Source organism: Zootoca vivipara, chromosome 2 (assembly GCF_963506605.1).
Source record: "Zootoca vivipara chromosome 2, rZooViv1.1, whole genome shotgun sequence".
Taxonomy (NCBI): domain Eukaryota; kingdom Metazoa; phylum Chordata; class Lepidosauria; order Squamata; family Lacertidae; genus Zootoca; species Zootoca vivipara.
Genome location: NC_083277.1, coordinates 109,588,206 through 109,596,130, shown reverse-complemented (window position 1 = coordinate 109,596,130; position 7,925 = coordinate 109,588,206). Strand labels below are relative to the sequence as shown.

General features: G+C 42.6%; 1 pseudogene; it reads right to left on the bottom strand.

Annotated features, from left to right (window-relative positions):
- Window positions 1-857: 857 nt before the first annotated feature.
- On the bottom strand, window positions 858-7,465 carry LOC118081596 (transmembrane protease serine 12-like; annotated as a pseudogene).
- Window positions 7,466-7,925: the final 460 nt, after the last annotated feature.

The following is a 7,925-nucleotide window of genomic DNA, read 5'->3' as shown; positions in this document are numbered from 1 at the left end:
CAGGCTGAGACCCTACCTGCCCGCGGACTGTCTCGCCAGAGTGGTGCATGCTCTAGTTATCTCTCGCTTGGACTACTGCAATGCGCTCTATGTGGGGCTACCTTTGAAGGTGACCCGGAAACTACAACTAACGCAGAATGCGGCAGCTAGACTGGTGACTGGGAGCGGCCGCCGAGACCACATAACACTGGTCCTGAAAGACCTACATTGGCTCCCAGTACGTTTCTGAGCACAATTCAAAGTGTTGGTGCTGACCTTTAAAGCCCTAAACGGCCTTGGTCCAGTATACCTGAAGGAGCATCTCCACCCCCATCATTCTACCCGGACACTGAGGTCCAGCGCCGAGGGCCTTCTGGCGGTTCCCTTGCTATGAGAAGCCAAGTTACAGGAAACCAGGCAGAGGGCCTTCTCGGTAGTGGCACCCACCCTTTGGAATGCCCTCCCACCAGAGGTCTAAAAATGAACCCCACCTCCTGCTGATAAATGGTCCCCACCATGCTGTTTGCAAATAAAATTGTCACGTAAGATTTCACAGATCACTAATTGTACTTATGGTAAACATCAACTTGTTTGCTTTATAAAAATAATAATAATCGATATACAAATAATATATTATTAATGCACTAATAACAGTGCAATCCTACATCTACTCAGAACTGATTCTCACTGAATTCAGTGAGGCTTACTGTCAACTAAATAGGTACTGCCTTATGACTACCGGTATTTCTTTTCAGATTAAGAACAAATATTTTCAATTAGGGTTGATTGAATTTAAATAACAAACTGACAGCTGACTAATGGGCTGATATTGCTAAATATATTAAAATCAGTTGTGGGGTTTTGAGGAACTTTACCTTTTATAGAACAAGGTGAAAGCTTAGCCACTTCACAGTCAAAAAGATCAGGACACACTTAATGTTCACAGTGCTGGTTCTACCACGTAGGTGTGAAACTATCCAGTCTCTAAAATGAATTGTACCAAGATAGATTCCTGGATACTTTTGCTGGCCACAGCTAATGCTTGAGATGGTGATTCCTATCAAATAATATTAGGAAACATTTGGGAAATGGCACATCAAAGGTCCACCACTGTCCCCCTGGAACATGAAAAATATAAAATCAAAATTTGAGTGTTGCTTATACTGAAGTATTTTATATGCAGAGGGGCTGTAAACTAATTAGTCTGAACAATGCATTTCATGTCAAAAGAAAACAATGCTTTCTAGGGAAACACAGATAAATCTTGAAATCTTTTTATTGGGTAATCTCACTTTGGCTGGTTTATAGTACCTGCAGATAAGTTGTTTATAGAACCTTATCATGTGTTCTGAAGAGTCCAGCTACATGGTCAATAAACTTAAGACTTAAAATCAAGCGAAAATCCCAAGAATACAATATGATCTAACAATTCTTAGCTCTCATAACATGGTGGTGGTGATGGTGATGCACAGAGATTATGTGAAAGACACACACACCCCTTTCTGCTTTCAGGTTGCTTTTTTTCTTTGGAAGCAAAGTGGTACAAGTGTTCAAATTAGAAAAAAAAATATGGCTCCTCTATCTTGCCCTCTCACCACTCAGCCAAGGGCCTGCAACTTATGTGGGGGTTACATTCCAGGGAGCATGCCTAAAGCCAAAATTGTGTACACTCAAAGCCCACCGGGTTCATTGGAAGGTGGGACGGTCAAAATCATTTCCCCCAGAATCCCATCCCCTTTTTATTTTGTGCCACATACATAAAACTGAATGTGTGCAAGCTGTGAGCTTACTATAGTTCTATTTGATAAAAAAATTGGTATTAATGGTAACACGTTTTCAACCACAACTGGAATCAGTTTCTTTCCATATCTATATTATAAAAAGTAAGTTGCCCTTTCCCCCTTCACATCCCCTCTCCTCCCCACCCTTTCTAAGTCTATGAATCTGCAGACAAGAACTTGTGTTTGCTCTAGATTTTTACAGTGCTGAGAGCACTTTTACAAACATTATTATCTCACTTGAATTTCACATGGCTGTCTCTGTTGTCTATTTTATCACACAATGTACTGTAATCTTAATTTTTATTTTGTAAATTTACTTAGTGCTACTTTGACATTCTACCAGGCAATATAATTTGTCTAAGCAAGCCACATAACAGCATCTGTTGGTAACATGGTTTACAGTGGAAATATCTCTGTTTTACCTTACAGGTGTTTTCGTGTCCACTTGCAGAGTCAGCACAAATCATATCCCTTGATATTCCATGCCCTGAATACCAGCGATGTCTAGCACAGATGTACAGTGGTATAATGTCTACCTGAGATTCTTGTAATGTATATTTCATATCACCTGTAAAGAAAACACAAAATATTACTGGAAGTATGCTTGTGTTCAACCTTCTGCATCCAGTACAAATGTTATAAGCCTGATGCAGCAGACCTTCATCCCCTTGTGCAGAATCTACATGTGTTGTCAAACAAGGCTTAGAATTCCTTCTAACATTTTGGAGAAACAGAAAATTTTGTCAGCTAAAACATGAAACTGTAGATGCGATCTCATTTATGCTTGTGTGACTGTCATACCGTGTGACCTGTGGTGGTTCTTATTTTTTATTTTGTTAACAGTACATGAGATTAGCAGGCTGCTGTATTTTTTTTTTTACTGTGGTATTTTCCTTTTACTGTATATCTTTCCAATGATGCAATCTTTAAGTGAGCAGCCTGTGTGGCTGGGGGTAAAGATGGTGCAATGAGTCAATACCACATCATGCACATGGATAACAATTCATACATTAATACAGTGCAATTCTATGGTACCTGTGAGGATATTCTAGAGGCCGTAGGAAAGGTTGGATATACTTCGCAGACATGAGAAAATAATCATTTGTAATGGTGCTAGGAAACAAGGCTATGGCAACGGAATCATTCTTGCCCCTACTGAATCAGAAGTCCACAATTTCCCCAATTTCCCCACTCTAACCCATCCTGCCAGCTACTGATATAAGCAACAAACAGGCAAGGGTCAACCACAGGAGGAGACTTCTAGCAGTATAATAAGGCTGAGATGTTTCATAAGGCAATACAGGACCAGGACAATTTTGGGCATCTGTTCCTGGGGACTCCACCCACCCCACCTGGATATGGGATGAAAGACCAAGTAAAAGTGTGCGTGTGACGAGACTAAGCTGTAAGCAAGTACAATTTGTGGCATAATTGCTGGTCGTGGGCTACATCTGTCGGGGACACCATTGCACCTGCAAGCACCCTCTGGCACCAGCAAAAGATACCTACTGTACTAACAAATGGACACAGTGAAAATCCAGATAGAAACCAGACTTCAAAGTTCTCTGCTGGGCTGTATGTAGGCTGAGCATGCCTCCTTTCAAAACTCAGTTCCAAATGGATGCAAGCCCCCCTCCATTCGCTTCTGGGCAGAAAGAGTACAGGATGTTAAAAGTGACAACACTGCAGAGACTGGTGGTTGTTTGGTTAAGGGAGAGCCACAGAGCCCACATGTTCAATCCCTGCCCCCAGTTTTTAATTGTTTGGCACTTTTAAGGGTTTGGGGGTCGTCGTCCCCCCCCAAAAAAAAACCAGTGCCCAGTCAATAATGAGACTAGGAATAAGACTGAACTTCAATAAATTTATGTATCATCCTGCCAGCCAGCAGTTCCCCACTAAGAATACATGCAAGCGAAACCCAGGTTTTCCTCAGGTGATATAAATCTCAATGTATTGATATCAACAAAGCTTTCTGTGTTCACTAAAACAGTGTTTCCAAAACTTGGGTCTCCTGCTGTTTTTGGACTACAATGCCTATCATCCCTAGGTAGCAAGACCAGTGGTCAGGATGATGGGAATTATAGTCCAAAAACAGCTGGAGACCCAAGTTTGGGAAACACTGCACTAAACTAATATTAGATTATTATGAATGGAGAAAAACAAAAGATTTACCTCTCTCCTCTTTTCCCTCCCATCCACTTATATAACATGGGTTCTTGTCTGTCACTAGAAGAGGAATGTCAGGTAAGCAGATGGGCTGAATATATTCATTGTATTTGACAAACTTTATTAATTCAAATAAAGCAATGTCATTGCCATAGCTGTTCACTTTGAAATTAGAATGGACCACAATGTCTCTCACCCGGAAATTGACAGTATGAGTATGACGTTTATAAAGATGACGCAAGCCAATCACAACTCTCCAGTACTCTGGATTCCTAGGACAAAAAAACCCCTTGTATGGTTAATACAAAATTGCTGCTTAAGAGAATTTTAACTCTGAGCAACACCATAACAAAGCTCAAAACATGCAGTAATAATTCCACTTCAATTCAAATGTACTTCCCTTAATCAAAAAAAAAAAGAATAGATATCATTTTGGCAAACTGTTTAATACAAATAGCAATGTTATAACTGGCTTTTCATTCAGCAAGGGATTGATTTTATGACTGCAATACAGTGGTACCTCGGTTCTCAAACATCTCAGTTGACGAACCTTTCGGAACCCAAACGCCGAAACTGAGTGAGTGAAGCTTCATAAACAGTTACTTGGTATGGGCAACTGCTGCTCAAAGTCCAGAATCACCCTTGAAACACAGTACAGTATAAGAACCTGGTAGGGTGGAGTAAGTGCTGAGCGCACCATGTCTAAGCTAAGCTGCCTAGTAACCTCACATACTGGTGATGAAGTTGTTGAATCACCATGTGTAGCTACACCTTCACAAGGTCCAGTGAAATCAAGAAATCCCCCCATGGAAGTTCTTCAAGATGGTTGTATGAATCACCATTCAGAATTTGTGCATCTTTAAGTTCTAAATCTAGGTGGCGCTGTGGTTAAACCACTGAGCCTAGGGCTTGCTGATCAGAATGTCGGCGGTTCGAATCCCTGTGACGGGGTGAGCTCCCGTTGCTTGGTCCCAGCTCCTGCCAACCTAGCAGTTCGAAAGCACGTCAAAGTGCAAGTAGATAAATAGGAACCGCTACAGCGGGAAGGTAAACGGCGTTTCCATGTGCTCCTCTGGTTTGCCAGAAGCGGCTTTGTCATGCTGGCCACATGACCTGGAAGCTATACGCCGGCTCCCTCGGCCAATAATGCGAGATGAGCGCGCAACCCCAGAGTCGGTCACGACTGGACCTAATGGTCAGGGGTCCCTTTACCTTTACCTTTAAGTTCTAAATCACACGCTTCAGATCCAGTGTTACCTGCCATTCTTATTCCTTTTGGAAAATATAAGAAAGGTTGAGTATTATTTGAGATAGTGTTGAACTGATGGCCCTGGATCAATCACAGGTCTTCATGAGATGACACATCACTTGGATAATGTGAACAATTGAAGATGCCACTCAACACCCTTGGCAGCAGCGTGACTCGTACATAAAAATCTCAAATAGCATAAAATACATTCTTAAATGCAGTAATTCTAAAGCACTGGATCCATGATTGAAACATAGCTTATTCTGAGTATGTTTTCAGAAATTGTATTAATAAAATCATATTATTATTTAAGATTCGTGAGAAGCCTACCAAAATGATATGCACAGAATCCTGACATCAAGCAACCAAGCAAAAAGAGGGGGGAAAGAACCCATACATTTTTTCCCTTATACCTAAAATGGACAAAATATAAAGATACATACACCCATTCTTTAATGCAGTGTGCTGCTGTCAAAACTGAGTTGTTACTAATTAAAGATCCACCACATTTGTGACGATACCCGCCTTCAAAAACACGGTAAATTTGAAGACTAACAAGCCATGGCCATGCCCCGAGCTGAGCCTCATGATCACCTTCTATCTGAGTCCCAGTTTTTTTCTCATCTATAAGAGGCCTTGTTCCACAAACTAAAAAAAAAAACCACAAGTTATATTGGTGAGATGCAATGAATGTAAGTGTTCCATAAAACACAATCTGTATTCAGCAAGATGCTTAGAGCCACTTAATTTAAACTGATTGGTTCAGTACAACAATTCCAAAAATGGGTCACCTGTTAGAGAGCTGAAGCAAACCCATTTTGAATCACCATCCCTTGTTATCGGAAATGAATCCAAAATAATTTCGCAGCTTCTTTGATTCTCAGAATAAAAGGACACATACTTACAGGATGATATCCCAATGTTCAAAAGACAGCATAATCCATGTGCTTTGTTTATATACAATTTATTCAATATCAGGGCAGTATTCATAGTCTTCCCTCCTCATGTTATCCATATAACAGCATTGTTATGCTCAGGGAGCTTGGTGGCTTAGGGGACAATCCAAACCCAAGATCCACAGGGATGTGCAAATTGAAATCCAGTGGATTTCCAGGTCAGCTGGTCAATTCATGGAGGAGTTGGGCTATATATCTTAAGTATAATGTAAGTAAAATAAAAAAATTCCTTCTAGTAGCACCTTAAGAGACCAACTAAGTTTGTCATTGGAAGTGTTCATGCACATGAAAGCTCATACCAACGACAAACTTAGTTGGTCTCAAAGGTGCTACTAGAAGGATTTTTATTTTATTTTACAGTATACTTACAGTATACTTAAGATATATAGCCCAACTCCTCCACGAATTGACTGGACAGCCTATGCTGAACTTTAGGGCTGTACAGCCTATGCTGAACTTTGAACTTCACTCAGCTTGGTCAGTCAAGTTCCATTAACTTCTTAAGATTGCTCTCTTGGTGTCTATTTGAACTCAGGTCTCCCGAGCCATAGTTCAACGCGAACAGACTACATCATACTCATTGACATACACTTTTTTCTCTTTTTTTGCTGTAGCCTTCTCAAAAAATGCCTGCTATCAATGTAACGTCAAGATAAACCAAGTTATGATCACATTGTTAAGATCATCATATTGTCTTTGCACAAAAGCCCAGAGGCTGTGGAAGCAGCGCCCTTGAAACCTCAAAGTGGGAGCTGCAGCTGACGTGTGCTTGTCTCCGAACTTGGTAAATTAGAACAAATACCGACACAGGGCAACGTTGGACGTAACACGGCTTAATGGTGTCCTTTGCAAAAAGCGTGTCCGTGAAGAGACGTGTTTCAAAAGTATCTTTCCGCTGCGACTTAAACTACGGCCGGAAGAGGCGATACAGTTCTCCGTCCCTCTCCAAAAAATGGACTCTCACAAGCAGGTCCACACGCCTCAAACTCTATGCAAAAAACCGCGCGCAAATCCGTTGCCCACCGGCTCAAATATTGTACACGTGACTCCCACGTGAGGACCACGCCTTCACTGCTGACACCCAAACACCACTTGCTGCCGGGAGTCGTAGTTTAGAGAGGGTGAAGCGTACTCCATGCGCAGGCGCAGTTAATTCCTTCGAACGTGTCAGTGCCCGGCCCACAAGCGGCTTCGACGCCGGCACCGCACTTCGCGGGAACGGGGGCTCACCGTGTGTAGGGACCCCGGAGGGTCGGGCTCCGGGCGGTGGTCCATACAGCAGCACGAGCAGAGCCAGTGAGAACGCGGGGCGAAGCCTACGCCGCATCGTCCGTCGAGGGAGAAAAAATGGCGGCCAACCCGCCGCCTTTCCCTCTCGGCAGCAGTGACGCTGGGAGCGTCACGTGACGGGGCGCGCGGGAAAGCTCCAGCGTATCGGCAGTTTGTCTTCGTGGGACAGAGGGAAGCATGCGCTGGGAAAAGGGGGCGCGGGACCTGGGCGGCACCAGGGGAAGGAAAAAATATTTTAAAAACCGTTAAACCGACCCCAATCCTTCAGCAGTTCTTATAATAACTAGGTGGTATGGTTCAGGTGTAGGACTTGCCTATTAACAGCGAGTTGGGAAAAGCTCTCTTTTGCAACAACAAAGTAGCTACCAGGAGGAAAGGTGGGGTACTTTGTTTTATTTAGATCTAGATCTAGATCTAGATCTAGATCAGATGCACACACACTACCTCCGGGTTTCAGCGCTCGCACATGCGCAAAAGCACCAAATCGCAACCTGTGCATGCGCA